This window comes from Pagrus major, chromosome 14, assembly GCF_040436345.1.
Source record: "Pagrus major chromosome 14, Pma_NU_1.0".
NCBI lineage: Eukaryota > Metazoa > Chordata > Actinopteri > Spariformes > Sparidae > Pagrus > Pagrus major.
In genome coordinates this window covers 1,407,393-1,433,686 of record NC_133228.1, presented here as the reverse complement: position 1 = coordinate 1,433,686, position 26,294 = coordinate 1,407,393, and positions in this window count along the sequence as shown.

The following is a 26,294-nucleotide window of genomic DNA, read 5'->3' as shown; positions in this document are numbered from 1 at the left end:
TTTGTTTTACTGTATTTCTTTCTACCTATGGCTCTCTCTGTCTCTATGACTTCTGATCCACAAACACACTCTCCAGAGTGGACACCAGACACCTTCTGTTGAGTTGTTCTATGCTATTACTCTGTCTTCTGTTATTTACGACTCACAGATAGTGGGACATTCCATTCAAATGGCCTCTGTATTCTTCCAGATTTCAGACCATTTCTAATTAACCATTAAGTCAGTATCTCACAATCTTATTTCTAACACATTAAGAAACAGTAAAAGAAGTTCATAAAACTGATCTTTTTCCCGTTTCTCTACGATTAAGATTGACTAAGATCAAGTTTTAATGTTTAATCTGTCCTGTGTTCGGTGGAACCACAGCACCTCCTGATGGTGAGTCCTGGTACAGTTGGACGAGAAATATTCTGTTTAATATGTTCATGGTTATAACCAGTAAATGTCTCTGATATGTCTTTGTTTAACAAGTATTAAGCTGAAGTATGTATAATTAATGTTTAATCACGTCATAATCATTTTCATGATAGACAAAGTACATCTATGAAGCCATGGTGAGGTTCTGTGAGAAGGTGAAGCACCGTTTTGTAACGTTTAAATCTTGGAGATAAAAGCCGGTAAGCCCCGCCTAGACACGCCTCGATTTGCAAATAATAAAACGGAGAGATCATGTCTCCGAGTCAATTTTTAGTTTTTTAGAGTTTTAGTTTTTGAGTTTTAGTTCAGTTTTAGTTTAAGTTTCTCTTTTGTAACTCATTTTTTTGAAGCTCTTTACTTTACTTTGAAACACGCTCCAAGACAGCGATCTCAACAGAAGTGCTCACGCGTTGATTTTTCTCACTTTTATATTTTTCGCAGTATTGATTAGCTTTTTTTATTAAGTTTGTACCAGAACGAAGTTCTGTTTTAATTTGTTTTATACCGTTAAGTATCGTAACCTGCTTTTGAAGAAGTGAACTTAATTTAGATTATCTTGCATTAACTAACAACGGAAGATCCGCCTGATCAACGTATCATCCTCAGTTATTTTATTCAAGAAGTTAAATTTAGTTTATAGAGTCAGAGCCTGAGAACCACTCGAAGCAACGAAGAAGAACATCTTTATCACAATCATCATCACGACACTACAGCAACTTGCTGTGTCCGAGACCGTGCAAGCGGTTTCCAACGAAAGACTATTTGACAAGCCCTCAACGCTCGCTAGCGGTACCATCCCGCTGGGCACTGAGCCAAGATCTGCACCGGATCGGTACGGGACCAGCTGCCCTCTTCCTAAGACAACGGACCGAGGTGCCCAACCGACTGATACCGGACGAGCTGACCCCCGGCTATTGGACCGGGACTGCCAGCTAGAGCCGCAAATCACCCGAGGGAATCCGCTGCCGCGGACTCCGCAACTCTGCTGAGAAAGTAGGCTCTCCATCACTCACAACAGCTGGATTCACACATGACACATGAGATGGTGTATATGGCTCTGATTCATATCTTTTAGCTTAAGAGAAATTCGGTTAGGGTCTCGTTAGTATTAAAATTACTCCCGTAATCTTTAAATGTTTCAACCTAACTCGTGATCTCACCATCAGCCCATATTCCACTAATAACCCATTACTTAGTTATTTCACAGTTCCTGTTACCTGTTGTTATTCATTTAAATTGCCATTTCATTTATTTAACCTGAATTATTTAGTCAATAAACATATTTAACCAAATGTCGTTGTCTGTGCAGGTTTGTTTTTAATGTGGAGAACCGATGGATATGTGTAGAATTCACGACTTCGTTTATGAGATTGAATAAATTGATCTGAAATTGATTAGAATTGATACAAGTTAAACTTGTCCAGTCGAATTTGATTAATTACCTCCGGATTATTCAAATAGACAAAACAACGGAGGTGGTGCCCCATTAACGAGTGTTTTATTAATCGCCAGTGATTAATAAATTACATTTATTATTAGTGTATCTCCTACAGAACCATCGAAAGTAATACGGCAATACCTGAAGCCAGTCCACCTTCCCGTAAGAGCACAAACTCCAAGTCAAAAACTTGGTACTGTTTCCGCTGTGGGGAGTATGAACACATTGTTGCCTTGTGTTTGGGTGTCATTGGGTGTGATGCAAAACCTGCCCTGGTAGCAGCGAAAAGGAAAGAGCTGGGACAGCAACAGCAGTTATGGGTAGTTGATGAAGGTTCTCAGTCATCCAGGTCATGGTAATTCTAAGTGCTGTATCGTAAGCAGCTAGACTTGTTTCAGTTTCTTGAAGACATTTCACCTCTCATTCAAGAGGCTTCTTCAGTTCAGAACTGAATAAGCCTCCAAGAGGCTCTTGGATGAGAGGTGATACGTCTTCAAGGAACTGTATTCTTCAGGTCCAATTCTGTGGCTTGTGTTTTATTCACTGATCGGAGGAGACAGAAGTTGACAACAGGGATGCAAAGTTCTCTCTGACCAGAGTGACTTTTGGGTCAGTATTATGTGCAGGCAACAGGAAATAATAGGTTTGGGCTCAGCAACAGGGGGAGGGCTTCTGAGAGACACTGCCCCAACGTCTGGGTCGATTTGCATATGCCCAAACGCAATTGTCTAAAAGCCAAAAGTGAATTGAACATGGGGCTTCCTGGGCAAAACATCATACCTAAGACTTAGTTAGATTATTATTGTAATGTGGAAGGGCTAAGAGAAAGAGCGACTGAGACTTGTGGTGTGACATCTCACAAGGCTGGTCTGGGAAAGGAAAGGAAAGGTTTTTCTTATCAAAGGGACCCATGTCTAGGCAGTCTTCACAATATACCAAAAGTTTTACTCACAGAGATCTGTTAATCAGTTGTCTGTTAATCAATGTAAAATGCTTTGAGCTCACTGTCATGTAGAGGGAAGACACCAAATCATACAAAGAAAATATAACAGCTAATTAACAAAAGCAAAAATATTTCCTTCCACATAACCCTTCATCTTCTTTACACAATCGTTATTTAAGCAACGCCTGTTTGAATACCAGATCAAGCCTCTTTACGGCCAGCAAGAAGTTGAGGGAACCAATGATCAGTATGTACCTTACCTGGGATACACTGAGCTGATCCTTGGAGAAGATATTGATGTGTCAACGCTCACTTTAGTAGTTCCCGACATCTGTGCTGCTGCTAACTCACTTGTTCTGTTCGGCACCTACACACAAGATGTTCTACATGTGACCTATTCTGAAGACACTGCAGCCAACAACACATGGCTACAAGGCAGTGCTAAAGGTCCTTGAACTGTGGCAGCGACAAAACTCGGATAGTAACCTTGAGCTGGTTAAAATGAATGGCAAAAGTCCCCAGTTGGGCCCAGCCGGCCAGATTGTGGTCCTGAAGTGTTGTGTCACTGTAAATGGTCTTACTATTAAGAAATCTGCAGTATTGGAGCACCCTTCCTCGTGCTGCCTGCCAGGTGGCTTGCTATTGAAGACCTGTCTCATTAATTTACCCACCAAATCACCATACAAGGTACCAGTGGTAATTACTGTACTTACTGTGAACAAGATGTCATCATTCCCCATAGGTGCATTATTGGAGAGCTCCGTGCCTTTCACAGATTTCTCTCCCAAGAGCGTAGTGTGAGATTACACCACGGTCAAACGTTCTTCAGAAGTCCAACATGCGATTCAACTTTGATGACTGTCCTGTCCCTGCTGAGTGGAGACAGTGCATCTCACAGAAATTGAACAGCATGCCTGAAGTCTTCGCACAGAACGATCTCGATTTCGGAAGAACTGATCAGGTGAAGCATTTAATCAAGCTCCCTTCAAGCACAGATCTCATTCCATACACCCTCATGACCTGGAAGCCATTTGTAAGCACCTCAAAGAACTCCTTCAAATTGGAGTGATCCGTTAAGCAGGCACTCCATTCTCTTCTCCTTTAGTTGTAGTGAGGAAGAAGAATGGAGAAGTCCACCTCTGTATTGATTACAGAAAGCTCAACCTCCAAACTAAAAAGGATGCTTATGAACTTCCAAACCTTGAAGAGGCTTTCTCCACCCTTACTGTGTCCAAGTGGTTTTCAGTCCTCAACTTAAAGTCTGATTATTATCAGTTTGAGAATCAGATTAACCCAAGACAGCTTTTGTCAGCACCATGGGATTTTGGGAGTTTAACCATAAGCCACAATGTGTTACAAAAGCTCCAAGTACATTCCCACGTCTGATGAAAAAAATGTATGGGTGACATGATATTAAAGGAAGTCCTGGTGTTCCTCAATGACATCATCATTTTTTCCAAGACATTGGAAGAACACAAGATGAGACTGATGCAAGTCTTGACACGCATGAATGAATACAGCCTAAAGCTCTCTCCAAACAAATGCAAATTCTTGTCAGTCAAGTACCTCAGACATGGCATATGTCAGGATGGATCGGAGAACAACCCAAGAAAGTAGGAGCCCAGAAAACATGGCCAGGAACCCAAGGCTTGAAAGAGCTGAGATCTTTCCTTGGGTTTTCAGGGTACTATATATGATTTATAAAAGACTATTCCAACATACTTAAGCCCCTCACTGAGTTAACCTCTGGTTACCCGTCATTGCACAAGATCGGCAAACATAAAAGAAAGACTCACCAGTACCATGATCCAAAAATCTTCAGCCTTGTAAGAGGATTTTTGTAGTTATGTCTTACCCTCAAGTGTACTACCATGCTCTCAGCCAACACTGTAGTTGTCGTCCATGAAACTGAGTTCTGTTTCGGCCTGCATGGAGGTGTAGTTGTTTCATATTTTGGTCCAATATCCTCTGACCCTCAAATGAAAAGAGTATTAGATTTTAATTAACGTAACATGAATGCGCTACTGTATAGTGTGCCTGGCATGTATGTACATGTGTTGTGACTCAATGTAATTACCTCTGTACTTGAACAAGGTGATATGACGTAGGTCATTCAGGAGGCTCGTCCATCACAATGTTCTTTAGAGTGTTGTAGCAGCACTTCCTTTCACTAGCGACTTCTCTTTTTGGCTTCGTTCACTGAGGTCATCATGGTAACACTGGTGCTCCTGTCCATCCTCCTCCCACCGGTGGACATCACTATGTGATGTAGCATCTCCTGCTCCGTCTCTTTTTCACAAAACATTTTATGACACAATGTTTAGAGACTTTTACCTTATACATAAATAGCCTTGAGAGGTTACTTGAAAAAGTTTGAGGAAAGTCATAAAACAGGCATCAACGTTTCATGACCACCACAGGAACTGCAAGACCTCCAGAAGTGATTTGTAATCGACTTGATCCATGTTCTGTCTTCTTACTTTTTTTTTGTTCAAACCTACATAAATACAAGTTCAAGAAAAGTATATACATGAACAAATTTATAGGACTGGGTTCATAGGCCGATATTTCCCAACAGAGTGAAACATTTCAGGTAACTCTAAATGTATGAATGCTCAGTTGCATAAAATAACAAATGTGAATTTCAGACATTATGTATGCTATTAGATAACGTTATTCTCGGTACTATGATAACAATGCTACGTAATGACAAATCATAACTGAATAATATACTTGAACGTAGCTCTTTGATTGATTCTAAAATTCTAAAGTCATGAAACATTTCCCTTTTTTTTATTTTTCAAGAACTTTATTCATCCAATAAAATATTTACATACTAAAAAACAAAGTTTGTATTGAACAATACTGATAAAACACTAACCTGTTGCAAATGCTGTGGATCACATTGATGTCCGAGGTCAGGATAGGACCCCCCTAAGATCTCCCTTATTGAGGGTTCATGGTCCATAGTCGGGAGCGTACCTATGTTCCCCTTTTTTTAAAAAAAGGTCCTATGTTCCCCACTGTTGCCGGGGAACATAGGACCTTCTTTCTAAGAAAGGGTCCTAAGTAACTAACCCTAACCCTAACCCCTAACCCCTAACCCCTAACCCTAACCCTTTTGGGGGAAAGCGGGGAACATAGGACCCTTTTTCGAAAAAAAGGGTCTTATGTTCCCCGGTCACATACAAAGCGGGGAACATAGGACCCGGGGAACATAGGGGTGATCCCCCATAGTCACCACATTGACAGACACGCCAGAGCCTAGCCACTGATCCAACCCTATGCGGAATCCCACAGGATCCATCATCGATGAGCTTGTGGTCTCAGAAACCTGGACAGAGTAAAAAAGATGACAATGCCAAAATACGTCAACAATACACTTATGCAGTTAATTGCATATACCATTCACACATCAGATCAGCTGGCAGAGCCAAAATGAACAGATTTTACTTGAACCAGATCTGACATTATTATTTCTTTGTGGAGTCATCCATAAGCTGTATCGCAAATATTTTGCACTGTAACCTGGAGAATCTGGTCTGTTGTTAGAAAAAATAGTAAATGAAATAAACATAACTTATACTCCTTACCATATGCATTTACTGCTTATTACCCACCTTGTATCCACACAAACTTCACTGAATAATAGGCTGTCTCCGTTGGCAACTGGAATTGTCAAACATTAGCCCACTCTGAAATTGGCTACTGAAGACAAAAGGTTGTTTTCTGGTATTCCTCTGATGTCAGGAGACTGCCACACTCCACTGTGCCCAGCCAGACAGCCCCACCCTATTGTGATCTTGGACCCACATCTGATTACTTTCTTGTCATCAATGACAACTCAACATTGATGACAATTTGCAAACAGTTGCATAAGATAAAGCTCATTCACAATCCACCCCCTGGAAGACAATGGACTGGGGTATCCAGCTGCTGCAGCCTCCAAATCTGAGGTAGATGCATGTGAAAAGGTAGATTTGCCTGGGTAGAAGATAGAGGCTGTCAGCGTCTTCATCATCTGGTGCCTCCTCTGAACTGCTGCTCATCTTAAGTAACATAAATGACATGCTTGTTTGTAGCTGTTCAACTGCTTTGGTCAAGGGCTAGAGACAAAGATGTGAAAAAATGATGTGTGAATACTGAAATAAAACTAATGCAATTGTATAATTATTAGGGTGACTAATAGCTTAGATCCCACAAATGTATACTACATATAATACATATAAGATTACTTGGTGTATTTTTACCAATATGTTAACTGACATATTTGCTGTCCTTCATGCTTTTGCAGTATTGTGCTCTGTGAAGTGCCTGCCTGTAAAACCAATAATGTACATAAAAACTATGATTGAGCTGAATCTGTTATGCAATGTTTAAATAACATCTAGGCTACCTCTCCACCATACACATAAAACAAAAAGGTCATCCTGGCTATAGTTTGTACAATAGATGACCAGTTCGCTGAGAGCAAACAAAGGTAGCTCAGCGAAGTTACGACTCTTCTCTGTTCTGGCGCCTCAGTGGTGGAACAAACTCCCGACCAATGTCAGGACAGCAGAGTCACTCGCCATCTTCCGCAAAAGACTCAAGACTCACTTGTGTAGACTTCACCTCGACCCCGCATAGCATGACATTCTTACCCTTAGCACTTAAATCATAGCACTTAGGTACTTAAGGTATCCTTGATAAATAGCAGCTACTATGCTCAGATGAGGGCTTGAAAATTGTTTCTATTTTTTCTTTTCATTCTTACTTTATCGACGGTGATATGTTGTGGTTTCTTATTTGTGACAAATGTACTTATTGTAAGTCGCTTTGGACAAAAGCGTCTGTTAACCCTGTAAGACCCACTGTTGCAAATTTACAACAACACTTTTAACAATTCTAAAAAAAAGGCCTGCGAATGTTTTTTTCTCAAGACCACATTTAAATAGTTAATGGGTCCTATTGTTTGTCCTCACAATGCTATTGGATAGAATAAGTGTTTATAGGTCCGATCATCTGGCCATGAACACACTCTACCTGCAAACCTCCTGTTGAGCTCATCTCCTTTTTTTGCATGACTGGATTTGTCAGGATTCAAGTAAGTAAAATTCCTTGAATATTTTTTTTGTGTTTATTACAATGTCTAGAACATGTACATATTTAGTTATTTTGGGAAACATTCATCAAATTTGATTTAGAGCTTGTTATGTCTATGTTGTAATTCTACAACGTTGGGTCAGAGTGGTAGTCAAAATAGCCTGTGCTCCTTACACATTACATTTACTGCACTTCTCACATGGTCACAAATTGAAAAAAAATGTAGTAGAAATTTAAAGTGTTAGATGCTTCATTGTAACTAAGCTCTAAATGTGCTTTTCTGTTAAATGTTTACTTAGTTTAGCTTAGACCATAATTAAACACATGAATAAATTGTATGGGGTATTTTAAACTCCATCATCTATAGCAGTATTTGAAACTCCCTGTATCTTTGTAGTTTTTTGTTTGTTTTTTAACTTCTAAATGATCCTGAGCTATTTTTCTCAGTGTTGCCCAAGTAGCAGTTTGAAGCATTAGGAGATAGAAAAACAGGTTCTGAATGTTCTGGATTTGTTGGGGGGATGCCTGTTGCATTGTTCAGGGACAGGTGTGAATGGTCTTGAATGTGAACCTGTAAGTGCTCTGGGGGGATGCATGTGTTCCTTTTAGTATGATGAGTAGAGAGCATAATAGGCCAGCCAGACAGTATTGTTTGAATGTAGTGGAATTTTGATTAGCATTTGTATTGCTATGATAATACTTATGGACATACTAATGGAAATACTTAGATCTCTACCCTCAACACATGGTCTACCACCCTGTCTATTCTTTCAGTTTATCTACTACAATATAAGACCCATATGTATTATTCACATATTTAATTTTCATTATTTTTTACTTTTTCCATTTCAGAATGCCACCAGTGCAGAAGCAAACTCAGAACACAAACTCTGGAAACTCAGACCATGGCTGAATTCATTCAGGGAGAAATGCCTGCAGGTGGTACCTGAAGAGCACAACTCTGTGGATGAAATGATGACGTGGATACACAAACACACTGTGTAGCAAGTGCAATGTTCGCCTGTGCTTCACAGATGAAAAGAACTGTCTTAGGGACTATCACTGCAAGTGAACACAGACTTCATTCAAACCACATTGAAAGTGACAGAGGAAAAAGTTTTGTAAATACGTTTTTTTCCAATATTTTTATTAATAAATGCTATTCATAAAACTATGATTGTTGTGTGATTATTACTCATGATATATACTGTTATGGGGCTACGTAAGCAATCAACCCTGCAAATGAATACTTAAATGTTCTGTATATCTGTTCAGACAAAGTGAGTACAAACACAGAAATTCTGCTCCCAACTATGCCCAACGTTGCAAATTTACATTTCCCTAAAAACTTACTAAAATGTAAAAGATTTGAAAACTCTTCAATTTCTACATCAGAGGCCTCCTAAAACAATATCTGAGAGGTCAAAAAAAATGTTGCTAATTTTTTTCTATATTTGGGTCTTACAGGGTTAAATGCTCTAAATGTAAATGTATTCTGTGTGACCTTGCAACAGCACTTACTGATCCAAACAGCTGATCTCCAGTGTAATACAGTGCGTGAGGCATCAGGGGTACCATGGTCTCTCAGGTCGCTATGGTGATGAGGATGGTCTCTCATCCCTAACAGTAGGGATGAAGACTGGCCACAAGCCGGCCTGAGCCACACTGTGCTCATAGGGTCCAAAGCTGCTTATGCTGCTTTGGACTCTGTGGTAACCATCCTCCCTCTGGGGTGGGGTTATGGCCTTATTTGGCCAAGCATAAGGTGGTGCAGCTGAAAATGGACTGGGGCGTGCTACCTGGGGGTGGGGCACCTGTGTCCACCAGGTGGGCCATTGGAGGTACTCAATCGTCATCCTGTGTCAAGAGGTTAGGGACAGCACCTCTCAGAGCTGCAGGGCTTCTGTCTGTGGTTCCTGAATTGACTGGGGTGGCCTGGATGGGTTGTCCAAGTCGCTGGGACGTCGAGCCTGTGGCATAGGGCTGCCTCTTTCACCTGAGAGGCTCAAAGCTCCATGTATAGCTGCTCAGCTGCATCCTCTTGGAGCAGAGCTCCACTGGCTGCATCAGGGAGGGGGCCCTTCTCCAACTCAGGTGACTCCTGGTTCATCAGGTTGGGGGCCATACAGATGTCTCTACTTGTATGTGACGCCATTACCGCGGCATTAAAGGTGCCATGACGTGGCAGAAAAGGAAGGAGGACTTTTATTTTATCCAACTTATTTTGCATTAGCTGCAGTGCGTACCAACAACCACCAGGTGGCACATGAGAGCAGTTCAGACTACAGTGAACACATTAGGACCCTTCTCTCTCCTCCCTCTTGAACCAGACATGCTGTTTTATGTCCTTATTGGCTCAGTCAGTACAAAAGCATGTGCTGAAGTGCATTAATTAGCAGATTATTGTGTGTCAGAATCAAAGTCCTGGTTGGATATTAGTTTGTTACTCAGGAGTATCTAAAGTTAGGTTTAGTTTATTGCACATAATGTGTAATCATGCATCGGCTCCTGCTGCTGGACAAACCTATATTTTCTTAGCCTACAAACTAGATCATGGTGTTGTAAATAGTATAGGCTATAAACAGTAAGCAACATCTAAAATTATCCTCACTAATAATGAATAAACAATTATACCGAGTCTAATATAGCTTAACAGTGCAACCACCAGACCTGCCGGCTGCAGTTGCTGTCGCCCAGTCCACACACTCCGGTCTCTGTGAGAGCTCACCCGTCATCTGAAGAACTGAAGAACCACAGTGTTGTGTATTTCCTGGAGGGTGTGATTTATAAAAAGGAAGAAATAACATAATGTATAGCATTTGCTGCATGTACACACAAAAACAATAAAGAGTTTGTCGTTACTCCTGACTCAACAACTCGCAACATGTAGGGACTACTTATAGACATTCAAATGACCTCTTAGTAGTTTTTTTTATCAGTTACTATAATAATGACCTGCACTGTGGTGAACTGGTTGAACTGGGTGCTGAGCTGGTTGACGTTGATGCTGAGTCCCCTGAAAGAATCCATGACTTCCCGGAGGATCTGACTGTGTCGGCCGATCTGATTGTTCTGTGATGGTTTGAAGGTTTGCAGATGGACCCAAAAGCGGACAATCAGACAGGTGAAGTTTATAAGGAGATTTATTCAACAATCAGTGAATATTAGTGCAGTTCAGGGGTAGCTCGACATGAAGAGGGCTCCGTGAGGAGAGGGGTTACTTGAGGTCATGAAGCTCCAGAGCCTGCAGAGAAGCGTGGTGGTTAGCTGGGTTCTGGTGCAGGGTCATCAGTGTGTAGACGGGGTCCTTAGAGCGTCTCGGCTTGGGGAGTCTCAACGGAGTGTGGCAGCTGGCAGAGGTGCGCAGGCGGGAGACTGGTTGGTGGAGAGGCTGGAGAGTATGGAGAAGCCAATGTTGGTGGAGGACGAGGAGAAGAACAAGAAAGGTTAACTCAAGTAAAACGACAAAGTAGCATTAGGAAACAACACTTAGATGGCTTGAAATTAACTACCACGTTGTGGTGTCAGAAACAATCTGGCAACAAATGCAGAGATGACCAAGGTATTTAACCAAGGGGTGATGAGGAGATTCGCTGCAGGTATGTGTGTCCTGCTCCAGCCCTCCAGGGAAACCATGTCTCAGCCTAAGATGCGCCTCTGAAACTCACGAGCAGAATTCCACACCAAACGCGAAAAAAGTCCATACAAAACCAAAATCATGACAATTCACATTCCATCAGCCCATACATGATGTTTACTGTTGTTATGGCAACAAGTGTCAACTGCCGTTAGCACATATTAACTAGTTTAGCCCCATCGTCTGAATATTAATAACCCATAAAATTACAAGTTGGCATATTTGAACAAAATCAAAAAACAGCTACCAACAGCCATAGTCCTTACAACCTTAACTAATGTGTTGACACAGGTTTGATTGTCAAAATCAGAACAATGACAGCTAAAATCCCTGAGGAGCTAAATTAGCATTGGTGACGGTTACGTCCACAAGTATGCAGTTACCTATAGTTCCCTCAAACAGTGTAATGTATCAGAGGAGATTTAGAAGGGGGTATACGTAATGTTGACTGAAAAATATGCTGTATACCTGCATCACTGGTTACAGTTACACTCGCAATCTCCACACTGCCTTCAAGCTGGGCGTAAACATAAACGTCAGACTGCATGTTTCACTAATGGGCTTATGCAAGTACAAACAGTAACCTAACGCTACACATCACTAGTTCATTTAACTTAGTTCACAGAAGAGCTGTTAAAGTTAAATATCAGCAACATAGTGTTATACTACATACATTGTTGAGCACATTGTGGTTAAAGAGGTATAAAGTAAAATCCCTTCATCAGGATTGCACTGGCATCTGTCCCAGTCTCGTTTTGTGGGGGATTATCTGTGTTTTGGTGCTTGGTGCTGTTTTCTGTTTTGCATGCAGAGGTGCACTGAGGCTGGGCGGAGTTTAATGTCCCTGGAGTTGCTGAAACATGCACTTGCAGCAGGTTGGCAATCAGTGCCTGCTGATAAGCCCTGCTCTCAACGCTACCTGCTGCCAGATGATTGCGTCGTTCACACGCGGTAGATGGCTCAGTTGATGCTTACTAGCTTGACTCTTGTGTACCAGTGTTCTCAGTCTAAAGACTTAACTTTGTTTTTCTCTGCCTGCAGTGTTCTCCTGCGTGCTCGCCTGCCTGTGTCTCCGTTCCCAGCGAACCAACTCTCTGCACCTCTGCAGTACACTGCCCTTGCCCTGCATTCTCCGGAGCGTGTACACGCCGCGCAGCACACCAGCGCTGCCGTGAGCCACCGCTCACCCTCCCTCAACCTCTCGGACCTAGACCCCAGCCAGAACAGCTTCCACCCTCACCTGCTGGAACCCTGTACTTCTCAATAAATTGCCTGAAGTATCTGATCCTGCCTTGTGTCCCCTTTTGGGTTCTGCTAGACCTCATTCATTGAAACAGTCATCATCGGGATTCAAGCACTCTGCTGCCACCAAGCACATACAGTTATCAAGTGCAGCGGCAAGCACGTCATATACAGGTAGAGACATCTGTACTTACCTGGCTGACCAGTGTTGCTTCCCTTCTGGCCTCTGCCTGTTGCTGGGGGGCCTAGACTGGTGTGTGTAGGCACAGCTTGCAGCTGAGCTTTGCGCTGATATAGCAGCGCTATTTGATGGTGTGGGATGGTGTGCTGCAGCTTTTCAGCCGTGTCATTGATGATTAGCTCCTTTAATTTGTCATCGCAGGTGCTAATGTCATCGCTATTCAGGTGGTCTCTATCCTCTATGGAGAGGTGGAGGAGGCCAGTGACCGCATCCTGCTGGGTTGTCTGACTCCTGAGGAGCTCTGGCTCCTTTCACATTGGGGTCTTGGCCACTCATTTTCATATGTAGCTGTAGGCTTATTAGCAATTAATGATGACTAACAGTAATTATTAAAAATTATAATAAACATTATTAATATAAATTAATAATGACAGGGCAACAATAACAAAATGGAAAAAACGATCTCGAAAAGGGATATTCACTTAATATGTAAATATTTCTAAAATATTTAACATTAAACGAACAGTGAATGGAATTATGAGAGAGGCATCGCTCTATCTCAGGCGGCTTTGAGACTGAAGAGCAGTTTGGTGGCTGATCGATCCTTTCCAACCTGTTTGAAAGACAGATCAGAGACAACAATGAGCTGACCCCGTCTCACGGCTAGATTCCACCAGATACGTGTCCGGTCCGGCTCTGCTCCATCACGGCTCTGCCACGGCAGCAGAGCTGATAGGTTTCACTCTAGTCTATGTGTTAACTTCCACCGGGTCCGCTGCGCTGCGTATCTGCTCCGTCCCAGCTCTGGCAGTCCACAGCCCTCCAGAGCAGATACGAAGGACTAATATTTCTGGCGGATGCCAGAGCACGGCGCAGCAATTCAGCCGAATTCAGCACAGAGCAGACAGGAAGTCAGACATGAACGACAACCTGACATCCGGTTTATTTTCAAAATAAAACACTCCGTGTTGACGCCAGCACAAAAACCTTAAAAAAAGAGACAAATACAAGCGCTTCTTCTAATCCTTCGGTTGGGAACACTTCGTGTTGTGTTTATAACACATACCTATAACTGTGGACACGCGTGATTATGTAATTATCGCGGGAACTCCTCAGTCTCGTAACTCCAGCTGTTTGGCGGAGCTGCGCCATGGCGGACTCAAAACGCAGCCGGTGGGGGTTGCTGGACGACGTAGCAAAACCTAGTGGAGCCGGAACGCAGCGTACATGCATCCAGTGGAATCTTTGGGTCAGGGAGGTCGTAGCCCAGATTGAGAGTGGAGAAAAACTACCCCCAACCATCAGAAGAGAGCTTCCTGATGTTTCCTTCCTCCTAAGGGAATGGGGTCGTCTCGAACCGCACAGCTAAGTTATATACTGGAGAGGTCAAGATGGCGTCAGTGCTTATCCTACCCAAAGAGCCCCAACCTGTTGTCCCTCAAAGCCTTCACAATGATATGGTCACCTGGGTATTGAGCATGTACGCTAGATTTGGTGAGTACCAGATTCTAATGGTAGCCGATATGGAAAGGGAAGTTAAGACCTGTGATAGGTCCATTCACAGAAAAAGCTGCACCACTGGTGGACATACAATTCACCAGGCCCTTAGAGCTTGTCTGTATGGACTTCTTGTCTCTAGAACTCAACAGAAGTAACACAAAGGATATCCTGGTAATAACAGACCACTTCACAAAGTATCCATCCCAATGCCAAACCAGAGAGCTGACACTTTTGCAAAATGTCTTTGGCACAACTTCATGGTCCATTATGGGCTCTCTGAATGGGCTGCATAGCGACCAAGGGCAAAACTTTGAGTTGCGTACCACAAAGACAAATCCCAGATGCGAAACTTTGTGAAACCCATGGTGCATATGCACAACTGTACAAGGAATGATGTTACAGGATTTATGCCCTATAAACTAATGTCCAATCTTCATCTAAGGCTTCCTGTTGATCTGGCATTTGGATTGCCCTTGTGGGACGGTGAATAGAAAAATAAATCGCAGTACGTGCATTGTCTCAAGTCCCATCTGGAAAACAGCTAAAAGAGAGCAGAAAGGAACAAGAAGAGATTTGACAAGCATGTAACTGCTTCTTAGTTAGAAGCTGGTGACAAGAGTACTGGTGAGAGCTGTCCACCTGCATAAACTTGACCAGATAGCAAGGAAGGCCCCTTGCAGACTCTCCATAGAGACCTCTTACATCCATGTTTGCCTCTCCCATTGACTCATGAAAAGCCCATTTTGACAAGACCACACAAGCCCAGGAAATGGCAGTCTGCTAAAGGACCTGAAGATGTAAAAATGCACTCAGACTCTGATGATGATATCTCATATAAGTGGTTCAGACAGCAGTCTACTATGGAAGATGCAAGATTCACAACTGCCCTGAGTCGACCCTGCAAAAGAAAGCAGAGAAAACAGTACCTGGTGAATACTTACCTGATAACCTACCTAATGATGCTCCAGAAGTAGAAGATGACCTACCTGTTGATGTTCAAGATGGGTGGAGAATACCTACCCGATAACCTACCTGATGATTCATGCAATGCTTAAGTACGAGGCCTATCTGATGTTCTGCCAGCCACCACTGAAATTGAATGCTCACCTTCTCCTGTTGACAAGATGGCTGAAAAAGACATGAAGACTAAAGAACCAACAGATGTATACTTACCCATGAATGCCCCTGAGTCTGCTGTAAATGACTCACCTAATGATGAAACCCCACAAATGCCTGAAAAGGATGACCCTGCAGAAAAGGAGGGAAAAGAGATAAACAATGAAGCAGTACCAAGTCAAGATGCTCAAACTGACAGGCCAGAGAGTGCTGTTCAATGAGAACTAGAGGGCAGCCCGAAAGACTGCAGTTTTCAAATCTTGGGAACTCACTGATATCCATCGTGCAGTCCCTTTTCCAAGGCTTGACCACGGCCCATCCCTCAAACCTATTATCCCTAGCGTGCATGACTTCAAGGGGGGAGGGTGACACCAAGTTAACCAACCTACATATAAAATTTTGAACTGAATAGGGACAAAATCTGGTCAGACACAATCTCATAAATCAAAAGTACAAAGAAGAGAGTAGCCACTGTGATGACCATTTACCATTAACCTTGGATAAAAGCCATTAAAGTTAATTTGATTTTAGCTTAAGAAGCTCTGATAACTCCTGAAATGTAACATCCCTGTGTGAGTACGACCAGAGGGACCTTGCAGAGGAATAACTGCATAAGCGTGAGTCGCTAGCCGCTAATGCTAACAAATACAATGGCAGTGGTAGTTTTATTATTGTAATGCATTTTGTAATGACAGTTTGTAAATGAGTTATGCTGTATAAATCAAGTTTGATTGATGTAACGGTTGAGTGTATTTTATAATGGGCAAGTTTCTCATTTTCTCCTGACAGTACATAAAATAAGAAAATTAGAGCTTAGTCAATTAGAGCTCTACTTGCAAATCCAATACTATAACATATAAAAACACTGACAGAGTCCATATTGCCCATGCTTGTACTTTAAGTGAATTAAGGTTTGGAGTGCAGGACTATTACTTGCAACAGATTAGGCTGTTTTCAAATTGTGGTATTGCTACTTCCTCCGCCACTATTACAGTTTAAACTCTACATAAAGTAACGTTACCAGTAACACTAACTGGCGGTCAGTACTGTACAAACACAACAATGTTCTGTCCTCCCGACACCTGACATCATACCTGATGTTCCCCTAGCACTGCTGTCTGTTACTGTTGGTGTAGATATTTTCAGGACCCAGAAGCGGACAACCAGACAGGAGCAGTTTTAAGAGATTTATTTGCCTTGCACGGTTAGATGGAAGAACAGTAGCTCTGGCTTGGGCAGGCGACTCAGCAGGGAGGTTGGAGCAGGAACACAGAGGCGTAGGCTTAGGGCTTTGGCAGAAGTGAGTGGAGCGTTTGGCAAGGTGGATCCAGAGAATGAGGAAGGCTTGGTGGCAGAGGTGCTGGAGGATGGGAGGTGGCTAGGCACAGAGCTGGCGAAGGCAGGTGGTAATCTCTGGAAGAGTCGAAGAACAAAAACACATAAGTACTGTGCATGAAGCACGAAGATGAAAAGCTACAGTAGCAAACACAACTGAGAGACGGAGACCAAGTACCACATCTGAGAGACGAAATAATCTGGCAGTGGGTAGAGTGGAGACCAGGGTATAAGAACTGGTGCTGATTACTCCAAATGCACTGCAGGTGTGTGTGAGATGGCAGCTACGGCAAACAGGTAACACCACCCAGCATTTGCAGTGAACCACTGGAAAAACACACAAGCAAATCCACAGACAACAAAAAACACAACACTAAAAGCCTCATCCGTGACAGTACCCCCCCTCTAATGGACGCCTCCTGGCGTCCTACCAGGCTTGTGGGGAAACTTACAACAGAAGGCTGGAGGGCTGAGGTCACTGGTAGAGAGCAGCTTCAACATAGAGACATAAACTGAGGAGGGTGAACATGCAGAGAGGCAGGGAGCTTAAGGTGAACAGCAGATGGGTTAATGATCCGTTAAATCTCATAAGGTCCAACATATGTAGGAGCAAGCTCACGTGAATCCACCTGGAGCAGTAAGTCACGGGACGAGAGCCACACCTTCTGTCAGATCTGCCAGGCTGCGGTTACACTGAGAGGAGCGAGTCAGAGCCGCTTGTGTGGACTTCCATGCCTCCTGGCAGTGATTAAGATGGGCCTGGACGGAAGGTACCGCAACATCCAGCTCCTGAACTGGGAACAAAAGAGGCTGAAAACCATTAGTGGCCATATAAAGTGTCATACCTGTGGCTGAGCTGGTGAGTGAATTATGTGCATACTCGATCCAGGGGAGATGAGAGCACCAGGAGGAGGGATGTCAGGTGACTGGAGGGCAGAGAGATGATTCTTATCTTCTTATGATCCATCCAAATGAGTAATGGTTCTTGAGCTCCCTCTAGCCAGTGCCTTCAATCCTGGAGTGCCAGAACAACTGCCAACTGTTCCCGATTGCTGACATCATAATTTCTCTCAGCGGGGGACAGTCGTCGAGAGAAAGAAGCACAGGGCTGTAGCTTGTGGGACACAACATCTTGTTGAGAGAGAACAGCACAGACTCCCAAGTCCAAGGCGTCCACCTCTACCACGAACTGCAGAGCGGGGTCAGGATGTTTGCTGAAACTGCCCATGTGCCATCACATAACCCAGGAAATTAACGGCTGAAGCACGGAACTCATATTTCTCTGGTTTGACGAATAGTTTGTTTTCCAGCAGCCGCTGGAGGATCAGTCGCACCTGCTGAACATGTTCATCCATGGAGAAGACGAGGATGTCATCTAAGTACACAAACACAACCTGATTCAGCATATCCCAAAGTATGTCATTGATGAGCGCCTGGAAAACAACTGGAGTATTCATCAAACTAAACGGCATCACCAGATACTCGAAATGTCTGAGGAGGGTGTTAAAGGCGGTCTTCCGCTCATCGCCCTTTCTGACATGAAACAGGTGGTAAGCGTCCCGTAGATCGAGTTTGGTGAAGTATTTGGCGTGGCACAAGTGTAGCAAGTGCCGAGGTGAAAAGAATGTTTAGGCTAGTCAGAAGTGAAAGGCACGGGAGGACTGAATAATTCTGAGGCCCAGAATAAGAATGAAAACCACAGACAATGGAGTTTGCTAAAGAGGGTGTATTGTACACAGTGATAAGCAATAGATTATTTACAGAATATACAGTTACAGTTACAGTCAATCAGTCACACACACAAATAGTAGACCACACTCAGCATCAAAAACAATGCAACAAATTGCTGCCCCAGTCCCAATAGTCCGATCTTGTCCACCCCAAAAGAGTGAGAGAGTCTGTGTGAGATGTGTGGGTATGAATTGGGCTGGTGATTGAGTGTGTGAGAGTGTGTGTGAGGGATGAATGGAAAAGAGCACACAGTGCTATCGTTGGTGTCCCACCACTCAGGCAGACACGTTGCTTCTGGATCCTTCTGGTCGCTAGCTTGCCATCAATGTCTCAGGAAAACCTGGCCTGTATAAACACAAGGCCCACTTTAAACAATCAAACATAATAAATAAATCACAGCTGTGTCACTTCTAGAAATATCAAAAAGCTCAATAGTGAATAAAGTGAAATAAAACATTGAATTCACTTAATACCACTAATATTTTTACAGGGCAAAGACATCACTTCCGGGTTAGGGTTAGCATTCCCGTTTCTGCTTGCTAACATTAGCATTAGCGGCTAAGCTAACGGCCCACGCTAACCGCTAAAAATAGCAGGGCTTCACAGTTTAAAGCACACTTTAAATACACACTCCACCCATACACATTTATACATACGTTCGTAAACACATCACATCATAGAAACCTGTATCACCATTACAAGAGCGACAATCAGAGCAGGAAGTAGCAGCTTAGCATGTAGCACAACAACACAGCACTCACCAATTCCGCTGTTCTTTCAAGCATACAGTCACTCAACCCAGATCGGAGGCCGCGGACACGTCGAGCTCTGTCAGCTTCACGTGTAGGAGATACACTAATAATAAATGTAATTTATTAATCACTGGCGATTAATAAAACACTCGTTAATGGGGCACCACCTCCGTTGTTTTGTCTATTTGAATAATCCGTAGGTAATTAATCAAATTCGACTGGACAAGTTTAACTTGTATCAATTCTAATCAATTTCAGATCAATTTATTCAATCTCATAAATGAAGTAGTGACTTCTACACAGATCCATCGGTTCTCCACATTAAAAACAAACCTGCACAGACAACGACATACGGTTAAATATGTTTATTGACTAAATAATTCAGATTAAATAAATGAAACGGTAGGTAACAGGAAATGTGGAATAACTAAGTAATGGGTTATTAGTGGAATATGGGCTGATGGTGAGATCACGAGTTAGGCTGAAGCATTTAAATATTACGGGAGTAATTTTAATACTACCAAAATCCTAACCGAATTTCTCTTAAACTAAAAGATCAGAGCTATAGACACCATCTCATGTATCATGTGTGAATCCAGCTGTTATGAGTGATGGAGAGCCTACTTTCTTAGCAGAGCGGTTGAGTCCGCGGAGGCGGGTTCCCTCAGGTGATTTGCGACTCTAGCTGGAAGTCCCGGTCCAATGGCCGAGGGTCAGCTCGTCCGGTATCAGCCGGTTGGAGACCTCGGTCCAATGTCTTAGGAAGAGCGCAGTTGGTCCAGTACTGATCTGGTGAAAATCTTGGCTCAATGCCCAGCGGGGTGGTACCGCTAGCGAGCGCTGGGGGCTTGTCAAAGAGTCTGTCTTTCGTTGGAAACCGCTTGCACGGTTTCAGACACAGCAAGTTGCTGTAGTGTCGTGATGATGATTTTAATAAAGATGTTCTTCTTCGTTGCTTCGAGTGGTTCTCAGGCTCTGACTTTGTAAACTAAATCTAACTTCTTGAATAAAATAACTGAGGATGATACGTTGACCAGGCGGATCTTCCGTTGTTAGTTAATGCAAGATAATCTAAATTAAGTTCACTTCCTCTAAATCAGGTTACGATACTTAACTGTATAAAACAAATTAAAACAGAACTTCGTTCTGGTACAAACTTAATAAAAGAAGCTAATCAATAAGGCGAAAAATATAAAAGTGAGAAAAATCAACGCGTGAGCACTTCTGCTGAGATCGCTGTCTTGAAGCGTGTTTCAAAGTAAAAGTAAAGAGCGGAAAAATTAAAGACGAGTGTTTCAAAAGTAAGTTACAAGAGTAAAAGTGAGACTAAGCCTTTACAAGAGTAAGAGTGAAACTAAGCCTAGACTAACTCGAGAGAAGTGATGTCTCTCCGTTTTGTTGTCTCCAAATGGCGGGCGTGCCTGGGGTCAGGACTGCCGGCTTTTTGTCTCCAAGTAGATAGTGTGAAAATTCACAGGAACTCACTAAAACTAAACTTATAGTTTTAAACGTTTCAAAACTGTGCTTCACCTTTCACAGAATCTCACCATGGCTCAATAGATGGACTTTGTCTATCATGAAAAAGGATTATGACATGATTAAAATCACTTAACATTCAAAAGGAATTGAAACTTGATTAAAACGTAAAAGAAAACACACTTGAATATACAGTAGGTAGAACTGGTAGAATTGATCACTTATACATATTTCTCCTAGTTCTAGCTTAATACTTGTTAAAACAAAAACATATCAGAGACATTTACTGGTGATAACAATAAACATATTAAACAGAATATTTCTTAAACAGCTCGTCCAACTGTACCAGGACTCACCACTAGAAGGTACTGTGGTTCCACCAAACACAAGACACATTTAAACATTAAACTTGATTTCAGACAAATTTCATCACAGAGAAACGAGAAAAAGATCAGTTTTATGAACTTCTTTTACTGACTCTTAATTTGTTAGAATTAAGAGGATGAGTTCCTGGTTTAATGGTATTTTAGAACTTGCTTGAAATCTGGATGAGTGCAGAAACCATTATAGGTTGGAATGTGTGATAAGAGAAGCATAGTCGTAAACCATTTGGGCAGGAGGGCTAAAAAAAACCGAGAAGAGGCCCAGAGTACTTTTACTCTGGAGAGTGGATTCATTTGATGAAGAACTCAACCGACCTGAGAGGAAGGCATGTCAATATCTTGAGTGGGGGAAGAGGACCAATGGTTATTCAAAGCTGTAAATAAAGGAGAGGGGTTCTCCTGTGAAGCGTCCATCTGACGGTTTCATTGAAAGCAAAACAAGTCAGGTGAAGAGGTGAGAGACTGTTTGGCGTCTCTTTCCTGAAAACAGTCAGCTTGCAGATGAGAGGAGTAATTAATGCAAGAACAGAACCTCAATGGAATGCAGAGGCGATGGACATGTGTTCCAACACACGCCACAGAAACACCCCGCTGCCCACACGCTCGCTCTCTCACACAATCTGACTCTACCTGCTGCTGCTGCTACTACTGCCGTATACAGCCTTAGGGCTGCTCTGACTGACTCACGAAAATCTCATGAGAGACACAAGATGGTGACGTCACTGCACAGGTATTTATGACCCGGGTTACACAAGGGTTCAAACGAGGGGTCCATGAGGGGCAGTGGGTACTTGTTTTTGATGGTTATATCATTTAGTCCTCAAAAGTCTATACAGGGGCTAAGTGGCTTGTCTTTCTTTGCTACAAAGAAGAAGCCTGCCCCAGTGGCGAGGAGGACCTGTAGATAGTGAGTCGTGAATGTACTTCTCCATGGCTTCCTTCTCTGGTCGTGACAGGTTGTACAGTCGACTGGTAGGCAAGGTGCCAGGGAGAAGATAAGTCATAAGGTCTGTGAGGTGGAAGAGACAGGGCTAACTCCTTAATGAAGACACTGGCGAGTCCATGGTACTGAGGAGGGATGAGGAGCAGGGACGGGTGTCTTGCAAAAGGGCACCGCTGAGTGGAGACAGTATGATGTCAGAACACACTCCAGCTGGTGATGGAGGAAGCTGCCCAGTCTATATGAGGGTTGGGAGGAACCTTTAACCAAGGGAGGCCCAGTACCACTGGAGAAGTGGGGGATGAGATTACAAAGAGCTGGGTCCGTTCACAATGATTACCAGAGATGAGCAGAGTGACAGGAGTATTTTGGTTCGTTATAGTTGTGAGGGGTTTGCCCCCAAGGGCGTGAGCAACTCTAGGGGAGTCCAGGGCTTCGACAGGGATATGAGCTTGTTCTACCACTGTAGCGTTGGTGAAATTATCTGCTGCTGAGTCAACGAGTACATACATGGGAAGAGACTCACTTGACTGCTAGAGTGAAGCAGGCAGGATGAGGTGAACCTCAGAGCTGGAAAGTGAGGTGGTTTGGCTCGCTAGAGCGCTCTCTTCCACTAGGGAGCCTGCCCTTTTAACAAGGAGGGGCAGGAGGCTAGTTCAGTCCAGGCTGACCACAGTAGATACAAAGCTTGTTGAGATAGCGGCGCTGACGTTCCAGGGGGGTCAGGCGAGTTCGTACCAACTGCATGGGCTCCTCTGGGGCACCAGGGGGAGCTCCTGCGCTTGGTGGTGAACTGGGAACTGGGGTAACTTGCCTGTGACTCCTATTAGCCCTTTCTCTGTGTCCCTCACTAAGCCTATTATGGACACATAAAATCAAACTTTCCAGAGAGTCTGGAAGGTCTCAAGTGGCTAGCTCATCCTGCAGTGGAGCTGATAGTTTTCACTCTAGTCTATGTGTTTACTTCCACTGGCTCCGCTGGGTTGCATATCTGCTCTGTCCCAGCTCTGGCACTTCCGGAGCAGATACGCAGGCTTCTATTTCTGCCAAATGCCAGAGCACGGCGCAGCAATTCAGCTGAATTCAGCTCAGAGCAGACAGGAAGTCACACACCGAAACAACAATATAACATCCGGTTAATTTTCAAAATAAAACACAGAGACAAAGAGACAAATACAAGCACTTCTTCTAATCCTTCAGTTGGGAACACTTCATGTTTTTGTGTTTATAAGGCGAGCTTGAGAGCAGTGCTGCGCCGTGCCGGACTCAAACCGTACCAGAGCCGTTCCGCAACGGACATGCATCCAGTGGAATTCTAGAGTTACTCATTGAGGCTGGTTTAGCTGGGAGAGGGTGGAGAGCTGGTTGAGTTGACCACTGAGTTGAGTGACAGAGCCCCCTGAGTTGGGGCAGAGACCTTGAAGTGATTGGCATGCAGAGATGGCTTGTTTCATGGCGTCTGGGCCTGCTGGGTCCATAGAGTGGCCAGATTATTGGTGTAGATATTTTCAGGACCCAGAAGTGGACAACCAGACAGGAGCAGTTTTAAGAGATTTATTTGACTGGCATAGTTAGATGGAAGAACAGTAGCTCTCGCTTTGGCAGGCAGCTCAGCAGGGAGGTTGGAGCAGGAACATTGAGGGCTAGGATGAGGGCTTTGGCAGAAGTGTGTGGCGCGTTTGGCAAGGTGGATCCAGAGGATGAGGAAGGCTTGGTGGCAGAGGTGCTGGAGGCTGGGTGGTGGCGAGGCACAGAGCTGGCAAAGGCAGGTGGCAATCTCTGGAAGAGTCGAAAAACAAAAAGTACTGTGCATGAAGCATGAAGACAAAAAGCTACAGTAGTGAACACAACTGAGAGACGGAGACCAAGTACCACGTCTGAGAGACGAAATAGTCTGGCAGCGGGTAGGATGGAGGGCAGGGTATTAGAACTGGTGCTGAATACTCCAAATGCGCTGGAGGCATCTGTGAGACAGCAGCTCCAGCAAACAGGTAACCCTGCCCAGCCTCCGCAGTGCACCTCTGGAAAAACACACACGCAAATTCACACACAACAACAAAAAACACTACACTTAAAGTCCCAACCGTGATGCTGTCAATACTTTTGAGGACTGGCATCTCTTTCATAGCCCATATTACGTTGTAATATGCAATTGTATGCATGTGAGGCTGTGGCCTGTAATTCCCTTTATTTGTTTTTACTGCAGTTATATTTTTTAATTCTAATGTGTTGCATCTTGACATGGCCACAGCCATCAGCAAAATAGAACCCATCTGTGTGTAGGCTATTAATGGGAGCAGCAGCTAGAAGTGAAAGACAGAAATAAGAGAACAGAGGATAAAGGCAGGAGGAGGATGGTGGCATGAGATCTCAAGAGTAGGATGACAGAACTGTGGGAGCAGTGTTACGCCAGCCTGCGGTTCAGGTTAGGACTAAGTGTGCATGTGGTCACTAATTGGTGAGTGTGTGTCTGTATCTCCCCCCATGTTCCTATAGGTGCACAGTGATGGGTTCATAGGAGATGAGAGTAGAACAACCACAGACAAAAGACAGCACAGGAAAGACGGGCGGGGGAGGCGTCAGCATGCTGGAGTCATGTTAGGTGTGACTGAACGAGTCACAGAGCCACAGATATTTAACTGCTCCTTTTCTATTATCAAACCCAATAGGTTTGCAACAGAGATCACACCTATGTACAGTATGTCCATAAAATCTTCCATAGTGTTCCCATTAACATTTTTCATTCTGCTATCCCTGGCAGGGTTGTGTGCATTAAAGTCTCCTGCCTAAATGACTGGTGTCCTCATTTGTTCTATAACCTCCTCCAAATCCTTGATGTTAATTGTCAAAAAGGGATTGTAGAAGCTCCCAATGTTCCCCCTATCAGCCCTGTACACTGGTTACCACACACTCTAGGAAAGAATTAATTTTCACCCTATGGTATTGCACATCTTAAAATTGTTGCACACTATCTTCCTGCTGCTTCCTATTTTTGATGCAGCTGGTTAAATACATCCAGAAATCTTTTAAGTTCCTGCTCATTTGCAACCAAACTCCTCGCATTCCATTGCAAGATTTATAACATCAGCAGCTTAATAATTATCTTCATTAATTTCCATGACTCCCACTTTAGCTTTCACTCCTGTCTATGCCATTCCTTTCTTTACTCCCCATCTCTAATGCACTTTCAGCTTCTGCCTCAAGAATGTGTGCAATGCCTCTGGGCCTGGTTGTACCTCTTTAAAAAACCTTTCAGCAACATCTAGCACAATTTTAATGATGTCTGACCTTGTGGTTAGGTTTGGGTTGGGTAAGGCAGTAGAGTGCATACCTCCACCAAGGCCCAAGAGTCCCCTTTATGTGGATCAAATTGTACTCACTGATAGATATCAGCCACCTAAGTACAGATGATTTTTTTCATCCAAATCCATGATTAATTCTTTTAAAGAATTACTGAAAATGTCAAAAAATGCCGTATCCCACAATGTTAAAAAAAAATGAAAAAAAAAACCTGGATCCGTCGCTTTATCCCAATCTGCACAAAACGTTTACATTCTGGGCAGAGACCCATCTTTCATTGAAGTTTCATGGAAATCTGTTCAGTAGTTTTTGTGTAATTTTGTTGACCGCATCAGACTATACCCAGTCATAAACACCAGCCATCTAAATATGCCTGATTTTTTTCATCAAGATCAATGCATTAATCCCTATCTTGCAATGTTAAAGAAAGAAAAAAAAAAATCCCGGATTGATCCCTATTTCTGGATCCACAACAAGAGTTAATGGGGTCCAATCTTGGCTGAGACCCATCCAACTTTTGTTGAAAACTGTAGTTTTTGTGTAATCCTGCTGACAAACCAACCGACAAACAAACCAACAAAGACAGGTGAAAACATAACTGCCTTGGCAGAGGTAATTAAAAAAAGAAATATTGCGAAGTTTTAGGGAGCTACTGGCACATCTGCACAACCATCACCATAGCCGATGCTATATTTGCCCAAAAAATAATACAAAAATAATATAGGAAGTTGCAACGAATCACATACATACACAGAGTCAGCAAATTTAACATGTCCGTAATATTTTCATTAACCCAAATCTTTTTCTTAATAGTCAGT